The sequence below is a fragment of the Cololabis saira genome, chromosome 4 (genome assembly GCF_033807715.1).
Source record: "Cololabis saira isolate AMF1-May2022 chromosome 4, fColSai1.1, whole genome shotgun sequence".
Lineage (NCBI taxonomy): Eukaryota > Metazoa > Chordata > Actinopteri > Beloniformes > Belonidae > Cololabis > Cololabis saira.
This window is the reverse complement of record NC_084590.1, coordinates 7,927,750-7,951,300: the sequence shown is the minus strand read 5'-3', so window position 1 is coordinate 7,951,300 and position 23,551 is coordinate 7,927,750. Positions and strand designations below refer to the sequence as shown.

The 23,551-nt window shown below is 45.0% G+C and overlaps 1 protein-coding gene across 1 annotated transcript in view; it reads right to left on the bottom strand.

The window, feature by feature from the left end:
* fat3a (FAT atypical cadherin 3a) overlaps positions 1-20,231 on the bottom strand; it is a 124,588-nt gene extending 104,357 nt beyond the window's left edge. Inside the window, exons 1-2 of the mRNA XM_061718741.1 lie at positions 20,114-20,231; positions 1,462-1,544 (exon numbers count right to left, since the gene is read on the bottom strand). The gene's annotated coding sequence lies outside the window, so the exon portion shown is untranslated. The remainder of the gene's footprint in view (positions 1-1,461; positions 1,545-20,113) is intronic.
* Between the last annotated feature and the right edge of the window lie 3,320 nt (positions 20,232-23,551).

Sequence of the window (23,551 nt, the reverse complement as noted above, 5' to 3'; positions counted from 1 at the left end):
ACCTCTAGATGAAGCTGACAGCTCCTGGGAAGTTACTCTCCATGAATTAACCCGTAATGTCAGCTGTTTCCCAGCTCACGCGTAGTCAGTACGCTGATTTCACGCCCACTGCCTCCACCACATCCACCGCCTCCACTACCTCCACTACCTCCATTACCTCCACTACCTCCACTACCTCCACTACCTCCATTACCTCCACTACCTCCACTAGCTCCAATACCTCCACTACCTCCACTGCCACCACTACCTCCAAACGCTGATTAAACTGCAGTAACCATGGCAACCATCTCCACGGAGCCACCAGGTACCCACAACCCTGACTGAAGCGTTTGAGTGCTATGTGTGAACGTTATTTTCCACCATCTGAGTTTGATGAGTGAGCGTGTACACCGTCATGTTCCAGGGGATAAAGCCCTGCTAGCCCCGTTAGCAGCGTAGCTCGAAGTGGACTGGTAAACCCACCCTAAGTGGGTTTACCAGCCCCAACTCTTTCATTAACCCCTACTGCCCACAGATATTGATGAGTATATTAAAATAATTTGTTTTTTGCTGTCACGCCACCCCATCTGCATTCAGAATGGAAATTCACGACAAGTGTTAACGTGATTAAAGAAAAAAACAAAAGTCACTGAAATAACTCGGGATAAGGTCCAAACCTGAAACTATTGACCATACCAAAACTAGAGACCATTGTTTACCCCTGAAACCATTATAGAAAACTGAAAATCTGATCCAATCTGTGACCATAGGTCTAACCTGACACCATAGTCCACACTTGAATACATGGTCCATACCTGTAACCATGGTCCACACCTGAAACCATTGTCCACACCTGAAAACATTGTCCAAACTTCAATACATGGTCCTAACCTGAACCCATTGTAGAAAACTGAAAACATGCTCCACACCTTAAACCATGGTTCAAACCTGAGAGAAGCGTCCAAAACCAAATCCATAGTTCAAACCTGAGACCATGGTTCAAAACCAAGACCCCGGTTCAAACCTGAGACCAAGGCCCAAAACCATAGTTCAAACGTGAGACCATGGTCCAAAACCAAAAACATGGTTCAAACCTGAAACCATGGTTCTGACCTAAGACCATGGTTCAAACCTGAAACCATAGTCCAAAACCAAGACCACGGTTCAAATCTGAGAGGTGTAATGTCCCCTCCATGTCAAAAGTAAGCTTCTGCTTCAGGTGGAGGAGTTTACGTTTCTGAGTGTCTTATTCATGAGTGAAGGAAGACCTGATCAGGAGATCTACAGGTGGATCAGTGCAGGTTCTGCAATAATGTGGATTATTGGTTTTTATGGCTTAAACCGAGCTGGGGAATGGTCAGGTCCTCAGGCTCCAGTTTGATTAAGAAACCAGTGAAGCAGAAGCCATCCCGCTGGTTGTCCTCTGGTTAGCAGGACCCACATACGGGTTAAAATAAGAATCACTTGGAAGAAGTTTATTACCTTGTGAAGTTACTTGATACCCGTCTTATTCTCAGAATCCCGATCAGGACAGAATCCATCATAATCCATCCTTCGTCCTGGTTCTGTGAAACAAACCACATCACATGTCATGTTTTTAGACATTAGACTCAGAGACTGACTAATTAAAGTGTTGGAGTTTTCCATTAATTTAAAGATGAGGGTTGTACAGTATTAATCTTCGCTGGTATTTATCAGAACCACAACATGGCTGTGACTAAAACTGCTGTGTTACATCCTGCCACCTAAATCCTCCATTTCCCATTGGTACCGCCCCTCTCCTTGCTCACTCTGGTGCTATTGGTTACCTTCCGTAACCAATCAGACACATTTCTGCCAGTCACACTACCAATATGACACAGTTGGAGGTTGTGGTTGTGGTCTAAACGGGGCAGAGCCGATCTGTGATTGGAGTTTGGAAGACAAATCTGGAGATGGAATGAATTCTTATGACTGCTATTTATAACTTTTACTTACTGATTAATCAATAACCTCTTAAAATGGCCTGTAGGTGGCTTTATGACAGATTATGACAGCTTAGAAGCCTTGAATGTCATGACAAGCAGAGCGTGGGTCTTTGAAGCAGTCGCGTTGATGACACTCAGGACGATCGTTAATACCAGGGTTAAAGGGACCAATGAGGAGCTGTTCACTCATAAATCTGCCTCTTCTAGAGTCAGCTCCCGCTCATGAATCATCTCTAACCTTAAGGAGCTGAGGTGGGAGAGAACAGCTGCCAATCTGGTCCAGTCTGGTCCAGTCTGGTCCAGATCCACAACCCCGTTCCCCCAGCGCCCTGAACACTCCCAACTGACGATGCAGGCGTGGAGCAAGCAAATCCAAACCTGCAAGCATCCACATTAAAGAGAGCGCTGTCATGAAGCGGCTCACATCAGAACCAAGAACCCGGACGATACAAATTTATTTTTCACGGTGTCAGACAGATTCTACTGCTAATATCAGTAAATAAACAGGGACAGATGTTCACTACGAATAAAACAAAATCAGAACTTTCTGGACAGGAATCTGACCCCATGACACAAATGTTCATATGAAAATGCTGGCCGCGTGGGCTCTAGGTGGAGTTAACACCAGTACCATAGCCAACAGCACTTCACACTCACACATTTCACGCCCCATTGGAGCTGATGGCACCACACCCCCTAGCGCCACCCCCTTCACCCCGCCACCACCCGGCTCCCGCTCCTCTGCCAACCAGAAAACCTTGTGGCCGTAAATAACGTGAGTAAAACACTCATCACTCTGAACAATCCTGCCCGAGGACAAAGAGCTCTCGCTACGTTGAAGAAAGACGGTATAAAACCTGGAGATGCTCTGCTCCGATCCTGACACCTGAGTTGGGGTACTGTCCGAGAGTGAGCACCGGTCCAGTTCCAGGGATGTCTTTGACCCCGTCTTGTGGTTTTCGTTACTACCATCGTTGTTGAAAGGCCTTCTCAGGTTACATTTTTTTTAAAACATGTATAACCTGACAAAATAAAAGCCATATCATTGTTTTATTGTCTATGGAGACGGTGATGATCAATCAACATCACATAAAGAACGTCTTAAAAGAAAGAAATCCACAAATTAAAGTCACACCCTTACATGTAAAACAAAAGGGCATTTATATTTGGACATTTGAACCTGCTGAGGGTCCAGATGTCCATCGTAAAGCTAACTGTCGTGTAACATCTGAAAACAGATGCTGAACATCAGTTCCTACAAGACCATCATGGAGGGGCTGGCTTCACCAACCACGGTTAATACAACAAAGAAGAGTAGCAGTTAGCTGGAACACACCACCTGAGACGCTAACTAACATAGGTTTACATTAATTCCACTCAATTCTGTCCATCAAACCTCCCTTCAGATATCCAACCAGTACGGACCATCCTCCACCAGGAGCTCCACCAGCTCTCTCTGCTGGCAACTCAACTAGCAACCTGGAAGGACACTGGTGAGAGGACACCTGGAAAGACCGGAGTATAGAAATATATATGTATATATGGTAGGGGAGGTTCCAGTTGGTCTGGAAGGGCTGGTATATAAGGTTCTAGTTGGTCCTAAAGGATTGATCTGGGAGGTTTTGGTTTGTCTGAAGGTTCTGCTTCATCTGGTACGGTTAGTATGGGACGTTCTGGTTGGTTTTGGAGGTTCTGATTGGTCTGCTAGGGTTGAGGAGGTTGTGGTTGATCTGGTAGAGGTTTTGGTTGGTCTGCGGGTTGTGGTTAGTCTGGTAGGGTTGATCTGGGACGTTCTGGTCTGATTGGTAGAGTCCTTGGTTGTCTGGGAGGTAGTGGTTGGTCTGGTAGAATTCTTGGTTGGTCTGGTAGGGTTGATCTGAGAGGTTGTGGTTGGTCTGGTAGAGTTCTTGGTTGGTCTGGTAGGGTTGATCTGAGAGGTTGTGGTTGGTCTGGAAGGGTTTGTTTGAGACGTCCTGGTTGAACCAACGGGAGGACAGCACTTGATCCTCATCTTCTGCCTCTGGCATTTGAAACCATGTTTGGACAGAGATGTTCAGAACTGGTTTAAGGCCACATAAGTTACGATTACAGGATAGAATAAACTTAGCTAGTGATGCTACAATGGCTAACTTATAAAGTGGGCATGTTTCATTCTTCTACATTTTCCCAGGTTTGGATTGACTGGGTTGGGCAGAGTCATTTCTGCAATCTCAAACTTCATCTACACACTCCGTACAGATTGCTGATTACATCTGGCAGGGGGACTACCGATGTAAACCAGCCTATGGCTGCAATCTGGGTGCATCTACATTTTTTTTTTCTTCCTTTAAAAAAAAAATGCTGATTGATGTACATTGTCCCTTACCAAATAAAATACATTGAAATTGAATTTCTGATGTTGCATGCTTCCTTTCTCTGGTTGGATGTCTCTCCAGCGTCGTCCAGTGTATGTTTGTCAGTGGTTTGCTGGTACAGTGATGTTGCCTGCTATCAAACCGATTATTCCAGTCAAGGGGGAAGTTAATCAGGATTGCTGCCCGGCTGCATTCAAATATAGGTTAAAACCATTTGTAAACCATTGTATTCTGTTTTTATCCACATTTATTCTGGCATGTGATTCTCTCAGCTTTTTCAGCCTTCAGTCTTTTCTAAACTTTGGTCTCCTCGGTCCCCAACAGCCGTCTGTACGTTTGTCTGCAGGTTCGTTACACAAATCTATTTTAATTGCAGGTTTTCAGGCAGTCAAACAGGAAACACAGCGGGGGACGCGTTCACACGGCTCTGCATTATACCGTGGTTTATTCCCAGGAGAGTCGGCCAGCTTCCAGCTCCGCCGTCAGTTACCATGGTAACGGGATAGCGAGGACTCAGATCTGACAGTTTTCCACCTTTTCTCTGCAGTTTTCTCACTCAGACGCCTGTTCTGTGAATACAGCTGTTAGATAACGTCATTCGGCGAAGTTAATCATCATACCCTGAACTTATTCTGTAACTGCAGTCGCACCCCCGCTTGTTCTTCCCTCCTCATACTATGAACCCGGGTTAGATCTGTAAAACCTGCCGGCTGGTTCAAAGTATGATCTTTGAACTACGTTCCCCTCCACACCTATGGAACTGTTGGTAGTGACCAAAGAACCAGGTGGAGAATACAGCTGAGCAGCTGAGATGAGGTTCCTCTGCCAGGACTAGATTAACTGAAACCAGGATTATGAGAACTGAAATGAGGACTAGAAGAAGTGAAACCAGGGCTGGAAGACTAGAAACCAGGACTAGTAGAGGTAAAACCAGGACCAGAGGAGGTGAAACCAGGACCAGAAGAGGTGAAACGAGGACCAGAATAACTGAAACCAGGACTAAAAGAACTGAAACCAGGACTAAAGCCTGAATTATGGTTCTGCATCAACCCAACGCAGAGCACACGGTGTCACCGTGACGCCGTCATGAACCCTTCGGACTTCTCCTTCACTCCATTTCTCCGTAGTGCAGTACCCCCCGTGACCGCTAATTCGCAATCTTTTCCTGAATGGTTTATCAGACTCTTTCTGGTCACAGTGAATCAAAGAGATAAGGACAACTATTGTGCAAAAAACCAAACCAAAAAAAAAAATCACACATAAACGAAGAAAAGAGTGCTGAAAGTTCCCGACTGCTTTAAACCGGAAACCGGAAATGCGTTGCTACCAAGTGAACCAATCACAGCCCTCTCGGTCTGTGTGTGGTCTGCATCGCCTCGACGTGTAGTTACAATTTTTGGGAGGTGCACGTCAGTGACGTCAGTGACGTCAGTGACGGCGTCAGTGACGGCGTCAGTGACGGCGTCAGTGACGGCGTGTGGTCTGCGTCGACGCGTACCACACACCGTAGGCACGGCGTCGTTTTGACACAGAACCATAACTCAAGCTTAAAGAGAATACAAGCAGCTGAGATGAGGTTCCTCTGCAGGGTGTCTACTCTGGACTCACTGCTCCTCCACAGTTCAGATGTCTCCTGGTGTTTAAGGCATGTCCCTCCAGGAGGAGGTCCCAGGGAAGATCCAGGTCACACTAGAGAGACCTTGTCCCTTGGTTGACCTCAGAATGGCTGTTTTTCCCCAGAATACCTTGAGTGTCTTAGTCTGGGCTTCTCTCAGGCTGGGTCAGTCCAGCCAGTTGCTCATTTCTGGATCCGGGTTTGGTGGAACCATGTCCTCCAAAGACAACGTCACCCAGAGCTCTGAAACTGCCGGCCTCAGAAACAGAAATGTATGGGTGACATCACAGAAGTTCTGGTCCCCGATGGGTGCTGCTTGCAGTCAGTTTTATTTAAATTTGCTGCCCCATCACAAGTTTTTCTGATTTTGGGTTGCAAAATACCAAACTTTCAGATTTAAAGGGGGTGAACTATCACCCTCCAAACCACTCCCAGGAGGCTCTGGGGATAAAAGACTGGGTTCTGGGGAGTTCTGGTGTCTGGATTCCCACAGAGCTGTTCAACAGCCGTCAGGGTCTCTGAGGCAGCGTACCAGTGGAGGTATGTGTGTAAAAGCTTCCAAAAAGAGCGGGAAAGAGGGATGGTGCAGGGTGTGGGTGTGGGGTGAAATGGTAATGAGGGGGGTGGGATGCGAACCAACTGCTTCCAGTCTGATGCCTCCATTCATCCTGATCCAGAGAGGCAGAGAGAGGAAGAACTTCAGGGGTCAAACACTCCAATTTCAATATCAATGCCCTGCACTTCCAGTGTGTGTGTGTGTGTGTGTGTGTGTGTGTGTGTGCCAGTAATTACAGCAGCTCCTACATGTGCTCATTCATCTCACAGTTCCAGTAACACAGTAACACGGGGGGAAGCAGCAGAGCCGTTGAGCTGATGGTTAGCTCAGAACCAAACACACCAGCAGCTGCAGGAACTGCAGCAACGCTATCAGGACAGAGCTCATGAAGCCAGCACCCAGAACTTCTTACACCGGATCGAGCCACCAGTACCGGACCGGAAGAAAACACAGAACACACACGAATCCAACACAAGGAGAAAAGATAACACAAAAACCACACACTGTACCGACTGGACACGCCCCCTGTGATGTCACCGGCAGGTTTCTGAGCAGTGTTTTCAAACACGCCCCCTTATTTCAGTCAGTTATTGATGCTAGCTTGGCTAGTTTATGCTAACCTATGATACATATTAATATTAAGGCTTTACACGAATTTGCTCCAATCTGGGAAACCAGGACCAGAAGAACTGAAATCAGAACTATAAGAACTGAAACCAGGACTAGATGAACCAAAACCAGGACTAGTAGAACTGAAACCAGGACTAGAAGAACTGAAACCGGGACTAGATGAACCAAAACCAGGACTAGATGAACTGAAACCGGGACTAGATGAACCAAAACCAGTACTAGAAGAACTGAAACCAGGACTAGATGAACCAAAACCAGGACTAGAAGAACTGAAACCAGGACTAGATTATGTAAAACCAGGACCAGAAGAAGTAAATCCAGAACTAGTGAAACAAAAACCAGGACTAGTAGAACTCTGGTAGGACCTGTGGTCACATGGTCTGCTGTTAGCAAGGTTGTATCCAGACCGTAGTGGTTGGTGGAGGAATCGCAGGTTTGGATTCAGACCCTAATGATCACCAGAAGAACCACCGGTCTGGATTCTGATCCTAGTGGTCAGTTTAGGAACAGCAGGTCTGGATCCAGATTCAAGTTGTTGGCAGAGGAATGGTAAGCCTGGATTCTTACCCTAGTGGTCGGTAGACGAACCGCAGGTCTGGATCCCACCAGAACTGTAGTGATGAAGATCAGCCGTAAATGTGAAGCTGCAGGAGTCTGGAGGAACGAGCTGCCGTCATGGAAACTAGCAGATGAAAACTGGGAACGCTCCCGAAGACATTCAGCTTCACATTCACACACAGCAGAAGACCCCGGTGTGTGTGTGTGTGTGTGTGTGTGTGTGTGTGTGTGTGTGTGTGTGTGTGTGTGTGTGTGTGTGTGTGTGTGTGTGTGTGTGTGTGTGTGTGTGTGTGTGTGTGTGTGTGTGTGTGAGTGATCAGATCAAATCGAGGACATCTCAGCCTTCAGGCGGCTGGTTTCCACTCTCCGTCTCTCAGAGTGCTCTCTAAGTCTCCAAACATCCATCCATACACTCTCTCCATCCCGCTGACAGCCAGGCAGGGGGAGAGCTTATTCCCTGTCATCAGGGGAGCGGGTTGGGAGTCAAACCTTGTGATCTGGACCACCTTCTTTCTCCGACACATCAGTTTCAGGTGTTGCACCTGTTGTTCACCACAAACCTACTACTACTGCTACTGTCATTTAGCAGACGCTTTTATCCAAAGCGACTTACATCTGAGACACACACCATGGAGCAATTAGGGTTAAGGGCCTTGCTCAGGGGCCCAAGGTGGTTCATCTTGGTTGCCGTTCCGGGGCTTGAACCGATGGGTAGCAGAAGGAGGTTAGAGTCCGTCTGCTGAGGTTCCTGCTGAGGTTCCTCCAGATCCACAGGTCCACCACCACCACTGAACATCTAAGCTCCCAAAGATTAGAGATGCACCGATCGATCGGCAACCGATCATTATCGGCCGATAATGGCACTACCAGTTTTGATCGGAGTTCTCAAAATAATAGTTCAAAGCAGGTGGATCCGATGACGTTTACAACAAGAAACCGTGGCCCGCGCATGTGTTCCCACACCTCATACAGAGGTGTCCTAAGGGGTTGTGTCCGTCTCTACAAAACATCAACACTGAGAATGGTGTCACTGGTAAGGGAGTTTTACAATGTCCGAAAAGGACAACAAATTTGCCCCGAGGAGGAATGTTATAAAAGAATTTCAACACAACAAAGCTGACATTTGAAAGCTTCTCACACAAAGGAGTATATTGGGTTCTCAAAGTTGACTGCTGCTAAGGCAGAGAAAGAAAAGGAGCAACGCCACTAACTCACCTGTAACAGAGACCTATAAACGACAGCAAGAAAAATAAAGAACTACATCGTAAGGTAATGGATTCATACGCCTTGATCAACAGCTGCTTTCTGTTGTAGAAGACGTCGGGTTTAAACACGTCGTTAGCTGCTCGGATCCCGGTATGCGCTGCTGCGTCGTAAATATTTCACTGATGAATGTTATACCAGAATATATACAATCACATCTAACCCTAACCCTCACTAACCCTCATGCAGGACGACAGTCGTGTCAGTCACTTCACGAGTCATTAGGAGTTCTAGTGTGAAGAGTTTTGCTTCACTCACAAGTGTCCTCACATGCAGCAGATGCTATTGCTAAAGCTTTAGTAAACCTTAATAATTCATAATTAATTTTAAGATTGAATTCCTCTTTCCACAGGAAAACTAAGGTTTATAGTTTACAACTTGTATCAACAGAGAGTCACATGTCTGCTGTTGTCTGTGTTGCTGCACATGTTTTACATAATTATTACCACAAGAAAAGCTTAAGCTACTAAGCTTCACATACTCTTTGTAAGCCAGTCCAAGTCATCTCTAAGAGTCTCTAGAGGGTGTAATATTGCCTCAGCCTGCAATAAAACAGATCATTCATGGTACTTTCTCATCTCCTAATGTTTATACCTAACAATGTCAGTGTTGTGTACATGACACAACACTATTGACAAATTTATGGATTTCACGCTAAATTCGGTGATCGGCAATATCGGAATCGGCAGACACTGATTTTGGTGATCGGTTATCAGCCCTCAAAATCCTGATCAGTGCATCTCTACCAAAGATCCACAACTCTGCAACACCTCCTCTTTGAACCTGGCCTCGGTGGGAGGCGTCACGCTGGACTGGGATGTGGAGAGGAGCTGTACTGTCCACACTGCCTTCGTTGTAAATTCTGTTCAGAACTTCCTATGTCTAGGCCTAGACCAAGCGAGGAGAGATCTGGTCCGGCAACGTCAGGACTACGTCTCTGCTTGTTGTTATGCCGTCCTGTTGGTTTCTCTGACAAGCCAAGTGTGAAGCACTAGGATGAGAACCTGCACCAGACCAGGACTGAGGTTCTGCCTCCAGTGGAGGAGTATCAGCATCTGAGGCCCCGTTTACACGTAGCAAAAACGGTGGTGTTTTCATGCGTTTTGGCCGTTCGTTTACACCAAAACGAAGCTCAAAGTCTCCAAAAACGACCATTTCTGAAAACTCCAGCCAAAGTGGAGATTTGCAAAAACTCTGTCTTAACGTTTGCTTGTAAACGGAGGGAAACGGACATTTAGTCTTCAGAACGTCACATTATGCGACAAAAACGTCACCAGCGTCATGAGTGCGACCTGTGTTTACAATTTGTTTGGCCACCGTCAATATTTTCTTGTATTTTACCTGTTTTATATTCTAAAGTCACACTTAAAAGTTACTCCACTTCTCTGTCACTCCAAACCAAAGACTCTCGTTCATCTTGGAAGTAACTGGAAGTTACTCGTGTCATTTGTTGATGTTTTTTTCCAGGATTCTGATTGGCTAGCATGACTTTATCTTCTCGTTACACTGCCCCCTGCAGGTTTGGCTGCTCATAGCACCTTAACAGTGTATTTATGCGGGTTCACGTAAATGATGGTATTTTTCAAAACGTAGAGGGGGAAATATCCTTGTTTGTAAATACCCGGCTATGTGTAAACGTGGCCTCAGGGTCTTGTTGGTGGGTGAGTGTGGAGATCTGGAGGTGGATCAGAGGTTCTGGTTTTCAGGACAAGAATCTAAGCAGGCATGAGCTGTAAAGGTTTTCGTCGTATTTCTGTACTGTACTTATTTCTGTACTTACTTACTTACTGCTGGAATCTTACGCGTTCCCTTCATTTAGATTTTGCTGGGATAAACTCACTGTAGTTTAGACATGTGGCTCTGGAGCAGGAATCTGACCAAAACTCCCTGAGACCTCCTCGGGGACGGAAACCCCTCAGACATGGTGCCACCTGACGTCAGCTCCGCGCAGACCTCTCTGAGCACCTCTGAGGCTGTCGTTACCGTCCTCGTCTGACTCTCTCCAAGCGCCCTACGAGTCACCCCCACCCCAGCCCCCAAATTTATGGATGCTCATCCCCACGGCAACAAGTTCAACAACTCAGCTATCTGAGCAGAAGACGAACGGTCGGCCTTATAAGGTGCAGAGAAGGACGGTCCTTTCAGCTGAAACCGAAGCGAACGGTCCGTTACTGGGGGAGAAAACCAGCCCTACAACGTTACGAGAACAAGACATTGTGCTTAGTGTGAAACTTGAAAGTTACGAGACGTTCTGTTTAGCATGAAACGTCAACGTTATGAGAACGAGACATTCTGCTTAGTTTGAAACAACAACAACGATACGAGAACAAGACATTTGCTTCATGTGAAACTACAACAACGTTACGATAACAAAAAAGTCTGCTTAGAGTGAAACTTCAACGTTACATGAACAAGACATTCTGCTTAGAATGAAACAAAAAAAACGTTACGAGAACTTCTGTTGTAATAGACGCTATATAAATAAAACTGAATTGAATTGTGCTTAGTGTGAACCTACAACTTTATGATAAAAAGACATTCTGCTTAGTGTGAAACTACAACATTACAAGAAAAAAAACCTTCTGCTTCATGTGAAACTACAACAACGTTACCAGAACAAGACATTCTGCTTAGTGTGAAACTACTACAACGTTACGAGATCAAAAAATTCTGTTTATATCAACTGCATATGGACTGCAGATATCACACAGAGAAGCTGTCCAAACCTGACTCAGCAGACCTACCGGTCTGGATCACGTGCATCTAAATGTTCTCGGTTACAGGAGAGGACTGTTACAACTGATCCCTTCATATTCAACCATGTTTTCAAAGGACAGTGATGGGTTCAGCACTAAACGGTGCAGTTTTCAGGGCGTCTAGCTGTCATTTTAGGAGGTGCAGGACTGGTTTAGCAATAAATAACATTTCAAAAGAGCAGTCATACCAGACAGCTTTTCTCCTTCAGCAAGTACTGATTTCATCTGCTGATTGGTCCTCTGAACGCAAACCACGAATCAGCCCCGCCCCCCTTAGGTCAGATTCAGTTCAAACAGAATCATCTTCCAGTTGTCTGTCGCCACGGCAACGCGACTTGTGGTGACACCTAATTTGTTTATGAGAGTAACCAATAGAGGGTATGTATTGACGTCACTTTCCCACTGGACCAGCCCCCTTACTCGCACTGAGTGGCAAAACATCAGCAAAAACAGCTGCAACTAGTGGAGAAGACGGGATAACAGCTGATTATGGGATTAAAATAAAGGCAGTTGGACTTGACAGTGACCCGTACAGTTACCCCAAGAACCAGTGGTCCATGGACATTAATATTTGGTACAGTTACCCCAAGAACCAGTGGTCCATGGACATTAATATTTGGTACAGTTACCAAGAACCAGTGGTCCATGGACATTAATATTTGGTACAGTTACCAAGAACCAGTGGTCCATGGACATTAATATTTGGTACAGTTACCCCAAGAACCAGTGGTCCATGGACATTAATATTTGGTACAGTTACCCCAAGAACCAGTGGTCCATGGACATTAATATTTGGTACAGTTACCAAGAACCAGTGGTCCATGGACATTAATATTTGGTACAGTTACCAAGAACCAGTGGTCCATGGACATTAATATTTGGTACAGTTACCAAGAACCAGTGGTCCATGGACATTAATATTTGGTACAGTTACCAAGAACCAGTGGTCCATGGACATTAATATTTGGTACAGTTACCAAGAACCAGTGGTCCATGGACATTAATATTTGGTACAGTTACCAAGAACCAGTGGTCCATGGACATTAATATTTGGTACAGTTACCCCAAGAACCAGTGGTCCATGGACATTAATATTTGGTACAGTTACCCCAAGAACCAGTGGTCCATGGACATTAATATTTGGTACAGTTACCAAGAACCAGTGGTCCATGGACATTAATATTTGGTACAGTTACCAAGAACCAGTGGTCCATGGACATTAATATTTGGTACAGTTACCAAGAACCAGTGGTCCATGGACATTAATATTTGGTACAGTTACCAAGAACCAGTGGTCCATGGACATTAATATTGTGCCACGAATCCAGTTTCCTGATATTTATATTTACTTAATTTCTACGCCGGGGAAATACACGAAGCAAAGCTTGAAGGTTTACAAAAGTCTTGACGCTTGGTCCGACTTCAAGGATTTGTTGTAGAAATTAAAGCGATGAGGACACCGAACTTTATGATTTGACCGTTTAACGTTAGCTACCCGAAAATCCAACATTACCTGATACAAAATGGGAACCGCAAATCCACGTTTCGGTGTCTGGAATCCAGTTGTTTCTGTGAATTGCAGCGATCCATTTGTCTCTCTTAAGCTTATTTTTCAGCAGTCTGTAAAACGATAACTCTGATTTCTTGCTAAATCTATGAGTACAGTCGATCGCACAACAGCTCTTTCCCATTTTAGATGTTTTCCAGTTGCTCAAACTGAAAGTTTACGCTCACACTCAGTCTTTCTGACACTCAGTCTTTCTGACACTCAGTCTTTCTGACACTCAGTCTTTCTGCCGCTCAGTGGGCGTAACCCGCTGTGAAGTCGTATCTGTGACATCATTCGCATTCCCTCTATACAGCTATCCCCATGTGCATTCAGCCCCGCCCCCCTTAGGTCAGATTCGGTTCAAACAGAATCATCTTCCAGTTGTCTCTGTCGCCACGGCAACGCGACTTGTAGTGACACCTGATTCGTTTCTGAGAGTAACCAATAACAGCAGAGTGAGCGGGGAGCAGTGAAGGGGCACACATGGTTCTCACCAGAGCAGACAGGAAACAAGATTTAGGCTGGAGAGTTGTTGACCGACATGACCAAAGTCCCTGTCCTGATGGACGAGGCTGGTCATGTTCCTCCAAGTCCACAGGTTCCTCTGGGTCCACAGGTTCTCCAGGTCCACCTGTTCCTCCAGGTCCACAGGTGCACCACCATTCAACATCCAAACCCCAACAATCAATAACTGCCTCAACTTTTTCTTTCTGTGTTATTTTTGGATTATCGATGTGCCGCGCTGCAGATTGCGGAGGGATCTTTGCAGACCATCTGCTATCCTCTGCAGACCTGCTTCTAACTGGGCATCTCCAGATACTAACGAACCACCATGCTGGTCCAGCTACGTCTCTGTAGCTAGTTAGGTTCATTTAACAAGTCCGACTTGGATTTGAGCGTCAGATCCATAAATCTAACCTGTTTCAACGCATCACGGGGACCATCCTGAAGGACTTGAACTCCACCATCACACAGGAATTTCATCAAACAGTGACCTGAAATAGCTAGTGATAGCCCTGACTGTTTCCAGCTTTTGTCAGTATTGCTCTGGGTTCGTCCCTCAGCAGATCTGAGGTCAGATCTTTGAACAAAACGTGACGTCATGAAGCTCCAACAGCAGCCGAACGAGCACGGACACTCAGCTCCGCCACTGACCGGGTTTTCTGTCCAAATGACGGAGAAAGATCCTCCCCAGTGAGTTGACAGCAACAGGACCCCCACAGCCCCGATGGAGAAGGGGGCGACAGAAACACCCATCCCCCTCTTTCTGTCATACAAGCAGGGAGAAAGCGGGAGCAGCGTCCTGGGTGTTGGCATTCAGCACAAAAGATGCAAACAATGATGGAGGGAAGCCAGGGATGAAGAAGCAAAAGAGGAGGAGGGACTGCTGCTGGAAGGCCGTTTCCAAGAAGACAGCCTGTGGATCAGGAACTCAGACTGAAGGAACGCCGTCATGTCCGACTAGCACAGACCAGAGCTCAAGGAGTCATCACAGGTGGAAAAACTACATGGACATTAAAACAGTCTGAAAAGTTGAAGCTCAGCCTGAAACAGGAAACTAGAAGGTCTCATATTCTCCCTTTCAACGGCTCAAAAGCTGTTTTCAGATCGTCTTCAGACCATGAGCTCCAAGGAGCTCCAAGCACTGCTACTACTATCACTACTACTACAATTACTACTACTACTACTACAACTACTACTATCATTATCCAGCTTTATCCTCTGCAGGGTCATGGGGGTCTGCTGGAGCTTATCCCAGCTAATTTCAGGCAAAAGGCAGGGGTTCACCCTGGACAGGTCACCAGTCCATCGCAGGGCCACATATATACACACAACCAGACACACTCACACCTACGGGCAATTTAGAATCATCAATTAACCTACTACTACGCATAACTTCAGACCTACTATTTACTGCCAGACACTAGATTAAAGTATAACTGTACCACCTAACACTAGATTAAAGTACAACTGTACCACCTAGCGCGAGATCAAAGTATAAATGTACTACGTAACTGTGACCGCCGGCAGAGGACCCAAATGCAACACACAGAGCACACAGCGGTAGCTTGTCTGGTTCACTTTATTTTCCACAACAGAGATGAAGAGCAGTCAGTAATACCAGACAAGGAGCAGGCAATAATCAGCGTCAGGTTCGGAAGACAAGGTCGGGTACCGGGGAACAGGAGACAAGGCAAAGTCCAAAAACAGGCGGCGTCGGCAACGAGAAGTCAGAATGGAGAACGCTGGAGAGTCTTGCATCGAGATGGCTAAGAACAATGAAAGTGAGTGGAGCAGGGGACTAGATAGTGGCAGAGTAAGTGAGCGGCAGGTGTGTGCAGGTGAGTAGCAGGTGAGTAGCAGGTGTGTGCAGGTGTGTTCAGGTGAGTAGCAGGTGTGTGCAAGTGAGTAGCAGGTGTGTGCAGGTGTGTGCAGGTGAGTAGCAGGTGTGTGCAAGTGAGTAGCAGGTGAGTAGCAGGTGTGTTTGATCAGTCCTGATTGCAGAGGGTGGAGTGGAGTGTGGGGCGTGGCAGAGTCAATGAATGAATGAGAGACTGGGGAAGAAGAGTGCAGGTTGTGACACTAATGCTAGATTAAAGTACAACTGTACTACCTAATGCTAGATAAAAGTACAACTGTACCACTCAACCCTAGATTAAAATACAACTGTACCACCCAACGCTACATTAAAGTACAACTGTACCACCTAACATTAGATTAAAGTACAACTGTACCACCTAACAGTAGATTAAAGTACAACTGTACCACCTAACATTAGATTAAAGTACAACTGTACCACCTAGCGCTAGATTAAAGTACAAATGTACTACCTAACGCTAGATGAAATTACAATTTTACTACTCAACGCTAAATTAAAGTACAACTGTACCATTAAACGCTAGATTAAATTACAACTGTACTACCCAACCCTAGATTCAAGTACAACTGTACTACCTACCGCTAGATTAGAGTACAACTGTACCACCTAGCGCTAGATTATAGTATAACTGTACTACCCAACCCTAGATTAAAGTACAACTGTACTACCTAGTGCTAGATTAAAGTATAACTGTACCACCTAAAGCTAGATTAAAGTACAACTTTACTACCCAACCCTAGATTAAAGTACAACTGTACCATTAAACGCTAGATTAAATTACAACTGTACTACCCAACCCTAGATTAAAGTACAACTGTACCACCTAGCGCTAGATTATAGTATAACTGTACTACCCAACCCTAGATTAAAGTACAACTGTACTACCTAGTGCTAGATTAAAGTACAACTTTACTACCCAACCCTAGATTAAAGTATAACTGTACCACCTAAAGCTAGATTAAAGTACAACTTTACTACCCAACCCTAGATTAAAGTACAACTGTACCATTAAACGCTAGATTATAGTATAACTGTACTACCTAGTGCTAGATTAAAGTACAACTGTACCACCTAAAGCTAGATTAAAGTACAACTTTACTACCCAACCCTAGATTAAAGTATAACTGTACCACCTAAAGCTAGATTAAAGTACAACTTTACTACCCAACCCTAGATTAAAGTATAACTGTACCACCTAAAGCTAGATTAAAGTACAACTTTACTACCCAACCCTAGATTAAAGTACAACTGTACCATTAAACGCTAGATTATAGTATAACTGTACTACCCAACCCTAGATTAAAGTACAACTGTACTACCTAGTGCTAGATTATAGTATAACTGTACCACCTAAAGCTAGATTAAAGTACAACTGTACTACCTAGTGCTAGATTAAAGTATAACTGTACCACCTAAAGCTACATTAAAGTACAACTGTACCACCTAGCGCTAGATTATAGTATAACTGTACTACCTAGCGCTACATTAAAGTACAACTATACCACCTAAAGCTAGATTAAAGTACAACTGTACTACCTAGTGCTAGATTAAAGTATAACTGTACCACCTAAAGCTAGATTAAAGTACAACTTTACTACCCAACCCTAGATTAAAGTACAACTGTACCACCTAGCGCTAGATTATAGTATAACTGTTATGACTATTGCTACTCAAAAGTCCTTCAGGGATTGCTTTACCGAGACATAAAAGTTTGGACGCGTGAACTCAAATACACATGACTGTTTATTCCAGTATAAACATCCAAGAAACGTGTACATGGCTACATGGTCACAAACTGTGTGCTCATCCCGGTCTCAATCACCTGCAATCAATTACACCTGCACCCGTGAGCTCAACTAAATTACCTCCAACTAAATTACCTCCAACTAAATTACCTCCAGCGCTAGATTATAGTATGAATGTACTACCCAACCCTAGATTAAAGTACAACTGTACCACCTAGCGCTACATTAAAGTACAATTGTACCACCTAGCGCTAGATTATAGTATGAATGTACTACCCAACCCTAGATTAAAGTACAACTGTACCACCTAGCGCTACATTAAAGTACAATTGTACCACCTAGCACTAGATTATAGTATGAATGTACTACCCAACCCTAGATTAAAGTACAACTGTACCACCTAGCGCTAGATTATAGTATGAATGTACTACCCAACCCTAGATTAAAGTACTACTGTACCACCTAGCGCTACATTAAAGTACAACTGTACCACCTAGCGCTACATTAAAGTACAACTGTACCACCTAGCGCTACATTAAAGTACAACTGTACCACCTAGCGCTACATTAAAGTACAATTGTACCACCTAGCGCTAGATTATAGTATGAATGTACTACCCAACCCTAGATTCAAGTACAACTGTACCACCTAGCGCTAGATTATAGTATGAATGTACTACCCAACCCTAGATTAAAGTACAACTGTACCAACTAGCGCTAGATTATAGTATAAATGTCATATCCAACCCTAGATTAAAGTACAACTGTACCAACCTACCCCTAGATCAGTGTTTCTCAATCCTGGTCCTCGTGGGCCCCTGTCCTGCATGTTTTAGATGTTTCCCTGCTTCAGCACACCGTGATAAAAGTACCTGTGTCATCAACAGAGCTGTGCAGACCTTGGTGACAAGCTAACGAGGACCTTTAATTAGAATCAGGTGTGTTGGTGCAGGGAAACATCTAAAACATGCAGGACAGGGGTCCACGAGGACCAGAGTTGAGAAGCACTGACCTAGATTAAGGTATAACTGTACTACCTAATACTAGATTAAAGTACAACTGTACCACCTAACGCTAGATTAAAGTATAACTGTACTACCTAACACTAGATTAAAGTACAACTGTACCACCTAACGCTAGATTAAAGTACAACTGTACCACCTAACACTAGATTAACAGAGACAAAGTCTATGTTTCTAAGTAACGATTGAGACTAAATTAATTATCGTCAGCAGATCTAAAACATCGTTCCGATTTATCTTACAATAAATGTTGACGTCCTTGTTGATCTTCTGGACGTAAAGTTGACAGTCTGAAGCAAAGCAGACATGGAACACATTAAATTAAATAAACGCCACTGTCTAACTTCTGAATTCCTGGAACAAGTAGTACAAGTACTCCAAATACATCTTCTTTTTTCTTAAATGTCATCATAAAATCCATTAAACTGATGATTTCAGGATCTTCAGTGTATTCTGGAGCTGAAAACTGCAGATGTCTGAGTTCTGGTCCCTGAGGAACTGATGCTCAACAGTCATTGGCTCATCTGTGTTGGAGGGGCGGGGTTTACTGATATGTCATTTGTGTTACTTCCTGTCTTGGTTTTTCTAGCAAGAAAGAAGATCTGGGATTGTGTTTGTCACCTGTACCTGTCCATGAAACCAGGGGACACTAAATAGATGGACAGACTACAATATGTCTTAAAGATGTGTCCCTGGATCCAAGACCGGGGCTGCCCACCAGACCTCCACCAGACCTCCACCAGACCTCCACCAGACCTCCACCAGACCTCCAGGACCAGAGGTGTCCACCAGACCTCCACCAGACCTCCACCAGACCTCCACCAGACCTCCAGGACCAGAGGTGCCCACCAGACCTCCACCAGACCTCCACCAGACCTCCACCAGACCTCCACCAGACCTCCACCAGACCTCCACCAGACCTCCAGGACCAGAGGTGCCCACCAGACCTCCACCAGACCTCCAGGACCAGAGGTGCCCACCAGACCTGCAGGACCGGGGCTGCCCACCAGACCTGCAGAACCGGGGCTGCCCACCAGACCTGCAGGACCGGGGCTGCCCACCAGACCCCCACCAGACCTCCAGGACCTCCTCTACACGGTACTACCTCGGCTCCAGTACTGCAGGTAGGACCCGGGTGTCTGTCCTTCTGGATCAACTTGTAGATCTGTCCTCACACCTGCAGCTAATCCTGGTGTCTGCAGCATCAGGTCCTGAACCTGTTCTCCATCCCCATCCCGAACACTCCGTCGCCATGACAACAGGAACCCCCAGCTCCCTCATCCATCAGGACCTCCAGGTCCATGTCCTCCGTGGACCTGGTGTCGTGGAGGTGATGGAGATGAGGGCTTTAGCAGCGGAGGCCTGCTGCGTGGGGGGGCATCTCCCACGACCAGCCCCCACTGGACCGGATCCGGACCAGGATCTGGTCCAGATCCGGAACAAGATCCGGTCCGGATTTGCTCAGAAAACCAGATCCAGCCGACCCGAGAGTGAAGGCATCCACGCAGCCGTGGAGTGGGGGTGTGTGGGGGGGGATCCGCAGCCCTGCAGCCGCGGCCACGCTCCTCACGCACTTACCTACTGCAGAACCCGAACCAGAACCGGTCACGTCCACGCCGTGGTGGACACAAAAACGAGCGAACCTCAAAGCTGCCCACGCAACCACCGCACGCATGCATGCACGAATGCATGCACGCATCCGTTCCTCCGCGGCTCCGCGGCTCCGTGTGCGGGACTCACCCGGACCTGCTGCCGAAGGCGTCCGTGGGACTCCGGAACCGACCGCAGAACCGACCGCAGAACCGACCATAACCAGATCCCGCGACGCTGCGGGGCTGCGGGGCTGAACCCACGCTCGTGAGAGAGGCAGGGCCGGGTCCGCAGAGATGCGGGTGCAGCGCAACCTGCCGGAGACGAGTGTGTGTGTGTGTGTGTGTGTGTGTGTGTGTGTGTGTGTGTGTGTGTGTGTGTGTGTGTGTGTGTGTGTGTGTGTGTGTGTGTGTGTGTGTGTGTGTGTGTGTGTGTGTGTTCCTTCTTGCGTGTAGTAATGAGGACGGACCGCTGACAGGAAACCGTTGGTGTGAGGACACTTGGAATTACGAGCTCTTTCTTCTAGTCAATATACAGGACTGTCTCAGAAAATTAGAATATTGTGATTTTCTGTAATGCAATTACAAAAACAAAAATGTCATACATTCTGGATTCATTACAAATCAACTGAAATGCTGCAAGCCTTTTATTATTTTAATATTGCTGATCATGGCTTACAGTTTAAGAAAACTCAAATATCCTATCTCAAAAAATTTGAATATTCTGGGAATGTTAATCTTAAACTGTAAACCATAATCAGCAATATTAAAATAATAAAAGGCTTGCAATATTTCAGTTGATTTGTAATGAATCCAGAATGTATGATATTTTTGTTTTTTTTAATTGCATTACAGAAAATAAAGAACTTTATCACAATATTTTAATTTTATGAGACAGTCCTGTAAACCGGAAGACTTCTCTGGTCTAAAGCAAACCTGCGTGTTTTCTTTTGTGGAAAAAAAAAGAAAGTGCAGTTCATCTACCGACCACTAGGGTCTGTAATGTTTAATACTACAGCTCTATTTTGAAATGCACCAGAACCAGTTACAGCCAAGGAAGTAACTGGACTGTATAGCTGCGTCCGAAATTCCATACTTCCACCCTAATGAGTAGCAAAAACACTATGTGAGATTTTTTAGTGCGTCCGAAACATTAGTATGTAGTATGCACTATCAATACTCATTCCGGAGAAATTTATTAGTGTGGATTGATGGACACTAGCTAAGCAGAAACTTCCACAATGCAAAGCAGCAGTGTTTGGTTGTTAAGTGCTGCGCATACGTATATGTCATGAGTATAATATTAAGTGTAATAATATTATTATAATATTGGTATATAAAAAATAATATTAAATAATATTATTATAATATTGGTATATAATAATATTATATAATGTTATCTTGTTTCGGGATAAACAGGAAATAGCGGAGCGGTGCTGCTACTGCTGCTGTGACAGGAGTTGTTGTTACCATGGTAACAACTCCCCCTCCCAACGGCAGGAAGTGCTGTGTGGCTCTGAGTAGTAAGTCTGAATTAATGCATACTACTGATATTTACTCAAAAGTGTGCCGAATTTAAGTATACTTTTTGAGTATATACTGTTTAGTATGGCATTTCGGACATGGCATGAGTGAATTGTAAATCGACCAAGTGGCGTGTCTCAAGCTCCCAGACAACTGCATCCACCTTGTTTATTGAAGTTAGACAGACGGACAAAACATGGTGTCAGAAGTGTGGATCCAGACCCGTAGGTCCTCTACAGACCGTTAGGATCTGGATCCAGGGTCAGAATCCAGACCTGCAGTTCCTTTACAGACCACTAGGGTCCTGATCCATCAGTGAGTTCATCTCCACTGACCTCCAAGTTAAAATGTTCAACTTTAAAGCAGAAATAAACACATTTACAGTCTGGAACAAAAACAGTTTTGGTCTCCATGGTTAATATTTCACATCCATGACAACTGTATGTACCTCATCAGATAAAATATCCACCTATTATCAATACCCACTCCAGGGTCATGAGGTTCTGGTGGAGTCTATGCTAGCTGTCTTCAAATGAAAGCTGGAGTTACATATGTACTTAAATTAACAGTCTTAAATTAAATTCAGAATCATTTAAATAAGTCAGCTGTAAACAAATGAGTTTTAATCTGGATTTAAAGGAACTGAGGGTTTCAGCTTCCTGCAGGTTTCTGGAAGTTTGTTCCATATCTGTGGAGCATAAAAGCTGAATGCTGCTTCTCCATGTTTGGTTCTGGTTCTGGGAACACAGAGCAGACCTGAACCAGAAGAAGTGAGATCTGGATGGTTGCTATGGCAACAACTCTGATGTATTTTGGTCCTTAACCATTCAGCAATGTATAAACTAACAGAAATATTTTAAAGTCTAAAGTGTAAAGTTACCTATTGACAGAAAGTAGTCCCCGTTCTTAAAGTAAGACTCAAACCAGTCAAGTACTGTCCCAGAAAGTCCGACCTAGTTCTCCAGTCTTTAGCAATATACGCTGAGGTCCAATAGCACCAGCACCGTGGTTCTTCCAGAGTCTGTATTTACGTGGACCTCATTGAACCCATTGGACAATGGAAGGTTGCGCAAGACACAACAGACTCTTCGTTGTACGTAGCCTGTTACCTTTCTGTGACGCTGCCTACAGCCCACATTGGCTCAGTACTACCTGCGGGGTTTCCGCTACATTAAATGACCAAAATAAAATAATAAAATGAAGGCCGCCACGCCTTCAGAATTACGATGTAAATTATATCGTATGAATGGATCCATATAAACTAAACTAAAATCTATATTTGCAATATTTGTCTATATGTATACATTTTACTTCTGTTAAAGAGTCTACTTCACATTTTTTTTGTCTTGGTAACTAAGAAAAATAACCAACCTACCTTGCTGCGCATCCCTCCATCCACCAGCCCTGACGTACGTCTCGTACTCCCTTTATTTTAATTGGTCGGTCTCAGCATGGGGGCGCAGTAATCGTGCCGTGTTGGACAAGCCCACTGTGATTCCAGCAGTTGATCACATAAACAAGCGTCAGAGGAATGGCCCCGTTTTCGGGTGCTTTAAGAGGAATAAACTTACTGAACCTGTCAACATGCTGACAAATATATTTGGCAATATTTATTTATTGGGGACTGAAAGTGTTTCCTCCATGTCTGAGTCGATTTTGTGAACAACGCTGTCCCCTGCTGCTCAGAGAGGGTACCTTACTCACCAACTCTTAATGAAACCAGAGCCCGTAAACCTGGGTTAGATTACCGTCAGTAAATAAGGCCGTGTCCACTTCCAGACCGTACAGGTGTACAGAGACCCTGCAGCTACCAGGGGCTCCAGGTTACGGGTTCAGCCGAAAACATCCAGAATTAGTGTGGTGAGAGAAAATGAGCTGTCTTTATTAGCAGACAACATTTCTGTTGGAGGAATTCCTAGATGACTTCCTAGAGTCTTTTATTTTATTGGTGAGGGTAGGAACGCAGATCAACTGGGGAATTGAGAGCTCATCTCCTTCTTCACCACAACTGATCGCTGCAGAGTCTGCATCACTGCAGATGCTGCAACGATCCACCTGTCACAAT